Here is a 10,355-nt window from a genome sequence, read left to right as displayed (position 1 = left end):
TAGCAACCCGCCGGCCAAGGGTACGTGGGGGAGGGACCACCCGTGTGCTGGTAGGTCACGCACATCCCTCTTCTTCACCAAGATGGCGGCCGGCCCCTCGGCCTCGTACCCAGCATAGGCTTCGCTGCGGGCCTACTAGAGGTAAAGCCGGTCCCGCCACCCGGTAGCGCCAGCCGCGCGGGAGGGCGGTGGGGGGTGGGGAGCGCATCAGGTAAGCGGGAGGAGGGCGCGGGCCCGGCTCCGCGGCCGGGGGGGTTCCGCTGCCTCCGACAAGATGGCGGCAGCAGAGAGACGGGCTCGGCGGGCGGAAAGTCTAGCGAGCGCCTGGCTTTGCTCTATGGTCTCGTGCGCTCCGATTGGCGCGGGGTGGGCCACGTGCCGCCGGGGTGCCCCCCCCCCCCCCCCAAATCACCGAGACGGGGTGCGGGGTGTCCGCCCCGCTGTTGCGGCCTCCGCCGCTGCCGCTCCCTCCGGCAGCCGCCGCCCCGCGCTGCGGTGCCAGCCGGCGAGCGGAGAGAAGCCATGAGTCATGCCCAGCTTCCCCTCCCCGCGGCGGCCGCCCTCTGCCCCGCGGGGCAGCCCTGGGTGTCCCGGCCGGGCCTGAGGGGACGGGGCTGAGGAGGGCTCGCACGCCATGACGGCACGGATGCGGTCGCCTTCTCCCCCTCCTTGGGCTTGGTGGCAGATACTGTATGGTGTGCCGAGGCCTGGTCTGCCTCGGATTCTTAGAGTTCGAGCATGAGTGTAATGGTCTCCTTCTGCACCACTGGTGGGCCCAAAAGCTGAGGTTCCGATCACGGGCCACTCTGGAGAAGGGCTTGTGCCTCACCTGTGGCTCTTCAGGTAGAGCCAGCCACCTCTGTGCCACAGCAGGGAAATTCTGCCTCTTCACTGAACCGCTCTCTAGTCCTGTAGCGAGGTTTTGTTGCAGGCTGCTTATAGGACCGGGTGATCCAGCGATTGAGGAGAATTTAAGAGGGTTAAGCGCATGGAGTTTGTGATCCTTGGGCCCAGCTTGGCTATAGCTAAAGTGGCTTGACATGTGATAAGTTGCGCTTCCCATACTGGCCTTCCCCAAACGGTAGGAAGGATTCCCAACTGGCAAGAGCAATTCCTTCCACCGAAAGACGAGATGCAAGAGAGCAGGTTGTGCTGGGAACGTTAGTAATAGCAACAGCAGTTCACTCATCGCTGATGAGATGAGCCAAGGTCCTTGAATTCCCAGCTCTAGTTTAGAATTTGAATCCAAATTCACAACTCTCTGTCTGCGAAGTGGAAATTAGAGACATTCACAGTCCCAAGGAGTGTTTGAAGGAGTCACTTCTTTTCCTACGCTGTTGTGTAATGATGGAGAAAATTCTGCACACTGATATGTGGGTATTGCTTTATGGCGTGTTTTCTGCTTAGTAAGGCCAGTGAAGCTGCTGCTCGATGATTTAGTCTCCGTTTTTCCTGCTGTTGCTGCCCAAATGCTATGTAATTGTTTTCAGTTAGAAGACAGTGCAACAGATAGTATAACGGGTTTGGGGTTTTCTTCCCCCCTCCCAAACTAGACTGGAAACTGGTGTTTCAGGTATCATTTCGTAGGTAGGTTGGATATTCCTGCCTCTAGTACAGGATTATACATCAGAGGCAAGGCAGGAAAGGAAGCAGTAATGTAATTTTTATCTGTGTGTCTGCTGAAGTTCTGTATCTCCAACCTTTTGCCTGTTAAGATTTAAGCTGTTACAAACAGAAAGACTGGGTTTTTTTTTATGTGGATTTTCATGCAGCATGGCCCAAATCATAGGCAGGGCCACCTACATACCCAAGCCACAGCAATCCCTCAACCTTTTCCTTCCAAAAATGTCCACAGTAGTATAGTTTTTCACAGATCAGAATGACAGGCACAGGAAAAGCTCTCGCTAGATGTGGAGGAGGTCTGTAAACGTTGAGTGGTAGAGGCAGCATCTAGTCTGAGCTTTGCCACTGCGGCAATATATAGTAAGCCTAGATGATTCTCAAAAGAGAGTTTTCTAAGTGACTTCTAAGAAGCGGTTGAGAAAGATTACTCTGCGTTTGTCCTATATAAATCGTTCTGGTGTTTCACTCCTGGTAGTGTGGCACATACTCCTGTCTCCTCCTTCATTGTAAGTTAAGCTCACTTCTTGTTGTCTTCTTTCCCTCCTCTCCCCCAATTCTGCCTGAAAATGCGAACAAATTTACACTACTTGTTATGTGCTAAAGGTCTTTGTGTTCCCCGCCTTTTCATTGGTCTCACTTCCCTAGGCTGGGATTATCAAGGCAGAGGGGGGAGGAAGAGATTTCCTCTTGATCTGGAATTGGATCATAACATTATCATTATGTTATGGAGCATAATGGTAACAATAGTAACTTATTTTGGGTACAGTAAGGGCAGTTGTTTTTAGTCAAGTAGCTAGTCACTTTTCCATTTCACAATAAGCTGCTTCTGAAGACAGTGTGGTCTATTAGAGGAGAAGAGATCTGTAACCTTGGATCTGTAACCTTGTAGCTGTTATCAGAGTGGAGAGCCATCCCAGACACCCAAGCATGTGCAGTTCACAACTTTTCAAAGAAAACTGTGATGTTTTTTCAGTTACAATATTTCAGCTGATACAGCCTTTCCCAAGACATACTCTTCCCTTTGCATACAGAAGCATGATAAGGTGGCACAAACGCACTTAGGATTGTGCTATTGTGAGAATTCAGGTGATTGCCCAGGACACTGCTAGTCAGATGGTTAGAGTAGTCAGCAGTGGCACTGAGGCCAGCCCAGAGTGTTCAGGCTGAATGCAGGTGTGTGGTTGAAAAAAATCATTCACCACGAGTGGGAGGGTATCTGACAATCTGAGCTGTGGATTTCTGTAGAAGATCAGATTTATTTGAAAATGTTTCTCTTAAAAAAAAAGTCAATCAACAATGGTTCAACTTTGTTTTGCATTCAGGAATTCTGCAGATGGAAATCTGTAGAGCAGAGCTTATAAAAGGAACCTTAAAGCAAAATAGCAAGACCCTGGCAAGTGTCCTCATGGGTGTTTTGAAACTGGCAGGGTCTGGAAACTGCCTTTGCACTTTCCTCGATGCCAGAAAGAGAGAAGTTACAGATCACTTAGTCTCATCCTTCGCAGGAGTAGGCACCCAAGCATAGCCTGGCAAGATACCGTAACAAGAAATACAAGCCTTTTTGCACCCTGTGGATCAAGCACAATAATAGCCTCCTCTCCGTAGCATTACCCCTGTGGAAATGCTGTTATAATCTTGACAAAGACATGCACCGCTGAAAAAGTTGCAACAGGGTTTCTTTAAAGTGGGCTGAGAAAGGCATGTTCACCCAGGATGTAACGAGTCTGACTTGTCCAAGAGCATGTTGCTGAGAGGCCCAGGGCCTGTAAAACTTTTGCAACATGGGTCTGTGCAAGAATTAAGTAGGTGTTATTTGTATTAAAAGCTGAAAACAGATAAAGAAGAGATAGGAAAGTAAAACCCAGCTGTAGGATTAGGCCTCTGTTCTCTTCCTAATTCCCCTAAGCTTGAAAGAAGAGAGCATTAGGCTGTATTGTGTAGCGTGGTGGGTTTTGCTGGTGTTTTTTTATTTTGCTTATTGGTTTTTAGTCTGTGGTACCAGGAGGCTGTGGTGTTTGCTGTGGGCTGTGAAGAGTGCATTTGGCATGGGAGGGAGGGTCCTGGTCAGTAGGGCCTGTTGCGGGGTGGGGTGGTAGGAATTGTGGAGGAACTCAAGAGACACCTAGAGCTCATGTCCAGACCCCGTGCTAGGCTGGTAATTAAGGCAAGAGTCTAGTGTCCCCAGTTCGGGGCTTGTTTCAAGGGTTCTTTTCATTTTAGAAATTCCTGAGTTTAGAAGAATAATTTTGGGTTACAGGCTTATCCTGGGTGTGGAATTATACCTGAGAGAATTCAGCATGTGGCTTTATATTTAGCTGTCCTTTAGCTTTAAAAGAAAGAGTGTTTATGTCCTAAAAATCTGCTATTAAAGTCTTGTGATTTACATTACCATCTTAAATGGAAAAGTCCTGCATGCCTAATAATTCTAGGGATCTTTTTCTCCATCTTCCTTCTGTGAACTCATGTTGCCCCATAGCTCTCATGGTATGACTTCAGTGGAGTCACATTGAAAAAAGATGTATCCTCCTTCAAACAAGGAGGAAAAGTTCTAGCCAAAGCAGGGGGAAAAGCTTCTTTATTTAGAATATTTTATGTGTATAGAAGACTTTGGGTTGCTAGATTTATGTGTTTAAGGTTTTAATTCTAACAAGGAAAGGTAGTCTAAGTAGTCAGGTAGAACCGTAGGCAGGCTGTTCTGGGTTTATTTTGTTTCATAAGAAACTTATGGGTGTTAAAGCACAAGGGGTTCTTTTTTCCATCATTTAGGTGTTTCTGCCTACACAGGCTCTGGTATTTTCCCAGCAGTCTCTCAAAAATACAAGGGTCCCTTCTAGGAGCTACCGTATAATACAGATACTTCACTTTGAAATTGCTGGTCAACATCATTTGTCTCTCACGGCTGGTTCAATTTTGTTGACTCTTACATCTGGTAGATCTTTCAAGCTTTCAAGATGTCTACTAATATTTTGCAAATTATTACTAGCTATATTAGCATGTAAATAACTTAGGTATATTTATACCTCGCAGTACTAATTTATTGACCTCAGCTGATTCAAAAAAACCCAGTTTGTTTAATCTCAGTGTACTGTCACATTGTTTTGTGTCTGTGCGCGTTCCTGTGTTTTGGGGAGGGATAAATAGGTAGCTTCTGCAAAGAAGACAGGGATGTGCGTTTACGTACGTGTTTGTATGTAAGAAAGCCAGTTGGATTTCTTCTTACTGCTATAAATAGAGCAGAGTGGTAGTGATATTGGGGGTGGGGGGGTCAGAAAAACTTGGACACTTATGGTCCTAGCAATGCTCCTGCCTCAGTGAAGTCTCTTTACTTGCGTTTTGGCAATTGTTGGATTTGGGAAGAGCCCAAAACTCTGGCCCCGGTGCAGGTTCCTGAGCGGAGCTGAAGGGGTAGCCTGGGTCCAGTGGCCCTGCGGATGCAGAGGGCTGACCTTGGCCACAGCTGCCCGTACCGCGGGAGCCGGCTGTGTTGCTGAGGCAGCGACGGAAGCATGTCACTCTTTTGTGAGGAGCAGGGGTTGCGGCAAGGAGCTGTGTCCAGCTAGAGTCACAAAAGAGGCGCTTGCAGAGCAGCTGGCAGAAAAAGCAGGGGGAAACCTGAGAGAGAAAAAAAGAACCACAAAAGGCTTGGTTAGAGGAAATCATAATGAGTTTAACTTCAGTGGAAAAACAACACTGGAAGAAGAGAAGGGATTGGTTCAGTAGCTGTAAGACGGCAAGAAATGATGATTCACAGGAAAAGTTTTGGCTTTGAGAGGATTGAATAGCACAGTAATATTCATGCGACCTCCCTTAAATGACGCTGTTTAATTTAATTGTAAAGTAAAATGGGTTTACTTGTTGACGCAAAATGGAAGTCGTACCAGATTCTCTTACACTCGGCAGCACAGCGTCTGGAACTGTTTTTCAGCAACAGTTTTGCCATCTTTATTGAAGATTTTTCACAGATGAGAAAGAACCATTCGTGAAAATTTGAGGATGGAACTGATACATTTATTTAGCAATAGTGGAACAAAAGAAAACAAACGGCCAGACAAACAAACCAAACACAACAAACAGAATTCCACAAGAGACTGCCATGTAAACATATGTCACAAATCAGGGTGATTCTGGTAAAAGCATCCACGCATATAACTTGTGTGTACAGCCTACCTTTTACCTGCACAAGAAATACCTGTGATTAAAAATTTCTGGAAGCGAGTGCTGATATCATGACAGTCGATACTTGTGTACATTTAGTAGGCTGATGTCCCAGCAACTAACTGGATTTTAAGGAGGAAGTGTTTTGATAGTGTTTTGACTATTACTGTTCAGCTTGGAGGTGGCAGGACCCAGCCTTGTCCCAGTGTTACTTAGCTGATAATTGCTTGTTGGGACCTCTGTCAGAGCCCATAAAAGTGCTGTCTGACCCATACATATCAGGACTCTGGTTTTAAAGGAAGGTTACCAGTGTCATATATCACAGTAAACATCATGAGGCAGGTATGGCTAGTTTTCGTAAAGCTAACTTCTGGCATATTTTTCATTGAGGTTTGGATAACTGGAGTAATCTTCTTGCATCATTCAAATGGCAGGCTTGGCTTAGATTATAGGCGTCACTCCCCTGTCCCTTTTAACCCACCCCACTAGTTTTGGTTGATTGGTATTTCAAAGGTTTGGCAGTGGGTTGTCTGAAAAATCAGTAAAGGCCTTCTTTTATTGTTATTAATTTTTAGGGGAACCCTGAACACCTTGATGCCGTTGCTCAATTCAGGTGGTACCACCTGCAGGAGTACCACTTGCTGGTTCTCTTCCTGTGGTTTCTGGCACTGTGTTTCCATCTATGCCTGCGTTTCTGGCACTGAGAATTAAACTGTGTATTTCACAAAATAAACTGGATGTTTGCCAAAGATGAGTGACAAGCAAAGCCTAGGCTAGGCAGTGCGTCAGGAACAGGGACGTCAGGCTTGGGATGGATACATATGTTGAGTGAGGAAAAAGGAAGAGAGTAAGGGTCAGAGTTGATGTAAGGAAGATTTCCCTGCTGACAGGGACAGAGGCAAAGCCAGAGAAAGTCCCAGTGGAATGAGAGGCCAGGAGCGATTGAGATGGATTTGTCACTGCTTGCTCCAGATGCAACCTTGGGTGAGGCGTTGGGGGTGTTTGTGTCTCTCCTGTGGGCACTGGAGACGGTGTGGGCTGTCTGAGCTCCTCTGCCCTTCCCAGAGAGCAGGGCGGAGCGGAGCTCTGCTCTTTGCAAACCAGGCCCTGGCTGTTTCTATTGCGCAGTAGAAAGTAAGTTTGCTGTTATCTCTGCTCGAGTGATAAAGCTCAACATAAACCGGTGTTTGGAGCCGTTGAAAGCAAAGATGAGAAGAACAACTCACAGAGCAAGTAGGGTGGGAGTACGAGTGGGAATATGTTACAGTTGGCCTGTTATTGCAGATGTTTTTGTTTTCAAAATGAATACCTCAGCAGTTGGTATAGCCTGCTGGACTTTAGGTGCATGGTCTTACAAGGACCCTTGAAAACTCTGGAGAATAGTAAGCTGTAGATATGTGACCATTGCTTAAAAGTAGAACTGGTTCAGTAGCATTGAGGAAACTTAAGAGCAAGTGTAGAACTTTACTTTTATAAATAGTTTCATTAAATCAAAGTACTGAGTTGATGGCTCTCATCGCGGCAGAGTTGTGGCTAGAAATGAGAGCAAGTAGTGAGTATTTAGAGAAGTTTAGAGGTTCTTGAAAATGTAAGAAATGTGAACCCCTCTATTTTATTTGAAAACTGGTATTGCTCAGGGCACTGCTCTTGTTAATCCGAAAGACAGTAACAGTGTGTGTGAGGAGGACTGTACAGTGTGAGGTACCAAAGCAAAAAACTTGTACCTAAAATGGCACATGTACCTTTCTAGTTCACCCCACAGATGAGCAGGGTGGCACTTGATGGAAATGATTCAGTTATGAAAAGAGGCTTTAAGCATAAAATAATATTATTTGTAACAATTAGTGGAAATAGTTTTACTCTGGGTTCTCGCTATCTCTCTCTCTCTTCTTTCATAGCAGGCTTAGGGTGGCCTTGCAGATTTGGAAGAGAAGACTGTCTGGTTTTTTCACTGTCAGTTTAGATCACCGTGATGTAATTCTGTCTAACACATGAAGAGCCTTTTGCTTGGCCTAGTAGAGATTAGGAATTAGTGCTTGTCTGTGGATATGTTGAGCCCCTGTTGCATGTGCTATGAATAGGACAAAGGGAAGGCTGTGCTTAAATAGCAAGGGTCCTATCATGGCTTTTAAAAAGTGGCAGTTGGAATCACATCTTTACTTTAATGCCTTTTCAGAGGAATTGCTGCCAAACTGAAGATTTTTTTTTTTCCCCCCAATTTTAAATTGTTCCTTCCCTCTCCAAACAAAGCACTAGCCTCCTTGCAAGTTCTATTATTTTATTCTTTTGGGGTTTTTGTTTGTCACAATAATGCTAAGTTTTCTGGGTCATATTTTCAAGCTGCTTATTGGAAATGGAAGATAGAAATAAAGAAAAAAAAATTACAAAATTGGGGAGTCATGTGAAGCCGTGTGACTTGGGGAACTGGAACTTGGAGGAAAACGTACCAAAGCACAAAGAAAGTTTATAAAAATGGAGCTCTGGCATTCTCTTAAGTCTTCGTTATCCAGTAAACAGTAGTAACTGAGGAATCTTTAAAATCTTTCAAGGAGCCATGAGCAACCTTGCTTAGGTTTTTCTGTTCTAGAATCAAAGTAGCTAAGCAAGTTAAAAAAAAAAAGAAAACCAAACAAAATAGACAAAAATAAATGTCTGTTTACAGTTTCCATGCTTAAGTTGCAAATTGTCCCCCTGAAAAATGTCATTTGGGATGTCGCATTTAGTTTGCCACTTTTCTTAACTTTTTTTTTATTTGCTGTGTATATTTACCTAATTGGGTCTCTGTGAAAACAAGTCCTTGTCATCTTTGTAAATTGCTGTAAGTAGGTCCTTAAATTCTGCCCTGCAAAACATCAGCCTAAGAGAACTTGTAGGAGAGTCTTAGGGAGCATGGTGACATGTTCAAGCTAAGAGACACAATCAGCTTTGAATTTTCTAAATATACGATGGTTAGTGTGGAAAAGGGGTAAGTTCAAGGCTTGCAAGTCCCTTGCCTTTCCAAGCTACGTGATAGGTAGTGCATAAGATGTTCTGGCAACATCTCTTGAATTAAAAAAAAAAAATAAATTGCCACGTGTTCATTTTATATTGCAATTGCCAAGGGAGAGGGAACAAGAGAGACTGAAAAGGTAAACAAAAGAAATCCAACCCAGTAGCCAAAGGAGAGTGAAGTGAAAGTTTCCTTTTGAAGAACAGAAAGGAAATAGTGTGCACTTTGTTCTGCGGTATCTCTGCAATCCTCACTTCTTGGGTAACTGTGATATTTAACTGCAAGTATCCGAACAGGCATTGGGAAGTAGCTCTCAGCTAATTATTTGTGGAAGATGTGTGGTTTGTTTTTTGTTTTTTTTCTTCTGCAGTGCAGGCTGAATAGAGAACAGTGCTGCAGCACCACTCTGAAGGCACCTGTGTCTGAGGAATACACAGTGTGGTGGTAATTTAAATTAAAAAAACAAGTTCAGATCAGCATAATGAGCCAAAACTGGAATTAAAGGTTATGAGTGCAAGTAAGAAACCCTTCTTCCTGTTAGGATAGTCAGGTATTGGAATAGGTTGCCCAGAAAGTTTGTGCAGCTTTGAAGGTTTTCAAGATCTGACTGAAGAAAGCTCTGAACGCCCTGGTCTGACCCTACTTCAAGCAGGAGGTTGGACTAGAGATGCCAGAGACTTGAAGACCCAGAGACTTCAGCCTGTTGTCAGATGTTTTGAATTTTTGTGATTTCTTTCACTACTGCGACTCTGTACTATTGCCACTTTCCAGGCAACGTGTCGGGAATCTTTGTATTCTGAATCCCTTCTCCCATTCTTGAGTCAAGTCGGTGTTTCGATTTACTGTGAAACTGTAAAGCAACACAGGAAGACACTTTATTTCACTTTGTCCCTCATGTTTGAAAAGTATTCCTCTTCAAAGTGTCTATTGGCTCCCCAAGGCCAAGAACCTGAAATTTGATGATACGCTGACAAGCTTGTCAATTCCTAAATTTGCCTATAACCATCTCCAAAATACAGGTGGGAAATTCACCTCAGTCATTCTTGGTCTGAATGTATTACTTCTGTTTTCATCTCATTCCATTTTATCTATTCCATTTTATCTTGGTTATTTGAAATCCTAACTTCTCCTGAAAGCCAAGTTTGTGTTAATTAATCAGATTTCTCTTCCAGTGTAAGTAGAAGGATGGACTCTGACCTGTCCTCTGTGGCTTCCTTTTGCTTTTGGATTGATTTTATTAAACTGTCCAGTGACTTTCTTCCTCATCTCTGAAATGGCATTTGTTTTGTCATAGCACCTGGCATCCAAGGATCACAGCGTTCTGAACCTGAAATGAAATAATGAGTCCACAGAGTAAATCAAGAGAGCTGTGTGCACACAGCCAGGGCAACCGAGAGATTTTCACCAGTCAATTCACCAAATCAGCAGCGAAACTAAGAGTAGAGCTTGAGTCTCTTGGCTGGTTTGTCTGCATTAATCACTAAATCTAATTTTCTCCCAGTATCCCCGTGTAAAATATGTGTATCTACCCCTTAACTAGGAGCTTTTCCTCTCTCTGCAGCCAGAGGGCTTGAAGCTACTTGTTCAC

The 10,355-nt window shown here is 44.5% G+C and overlaps 1 protein-coding gene across 1 annotated transcript in view; it reads left to right on the top strand.

The window, feature by feature from the left end:
- Positions 1-2: 2 nt before the first annotated feature.
- Positions 3-10,355, top strand: part of HDLBP (high density lipoprotein binding protein) — a 40,285-nt gene continuing 29,932 nt past the window's right edge. Inside the window, exon 1 of the mRNA XM_063337640.1 lies at positions 3-141. The gene's annotated coding sequence lies outside the window, so the exon portion shown is untranslated. The remainder of the gene's footprint in view (positions 142-10,355) is intronic.

Source organism: Chroicocephalus ridibundus, chromosome 6 (genome assembly GCF_963924245.1).
Source record: "Chroicocephalus ridibundus chromosome 6, bChrRid1.1, whole genome shotgun sequence".
Lineage (NCBI taxonomy): Eukaryota > Metazoa > Chordata > Aves > Charadriiformes > Laridae > Chroicocephalus > Chroicocephalus ridibundus.
The sequence above is the reverse complement of the archived record's forward strand: the minus strand, read 5'-3'. Positions and strand labels throughout refer to the sequence as shown.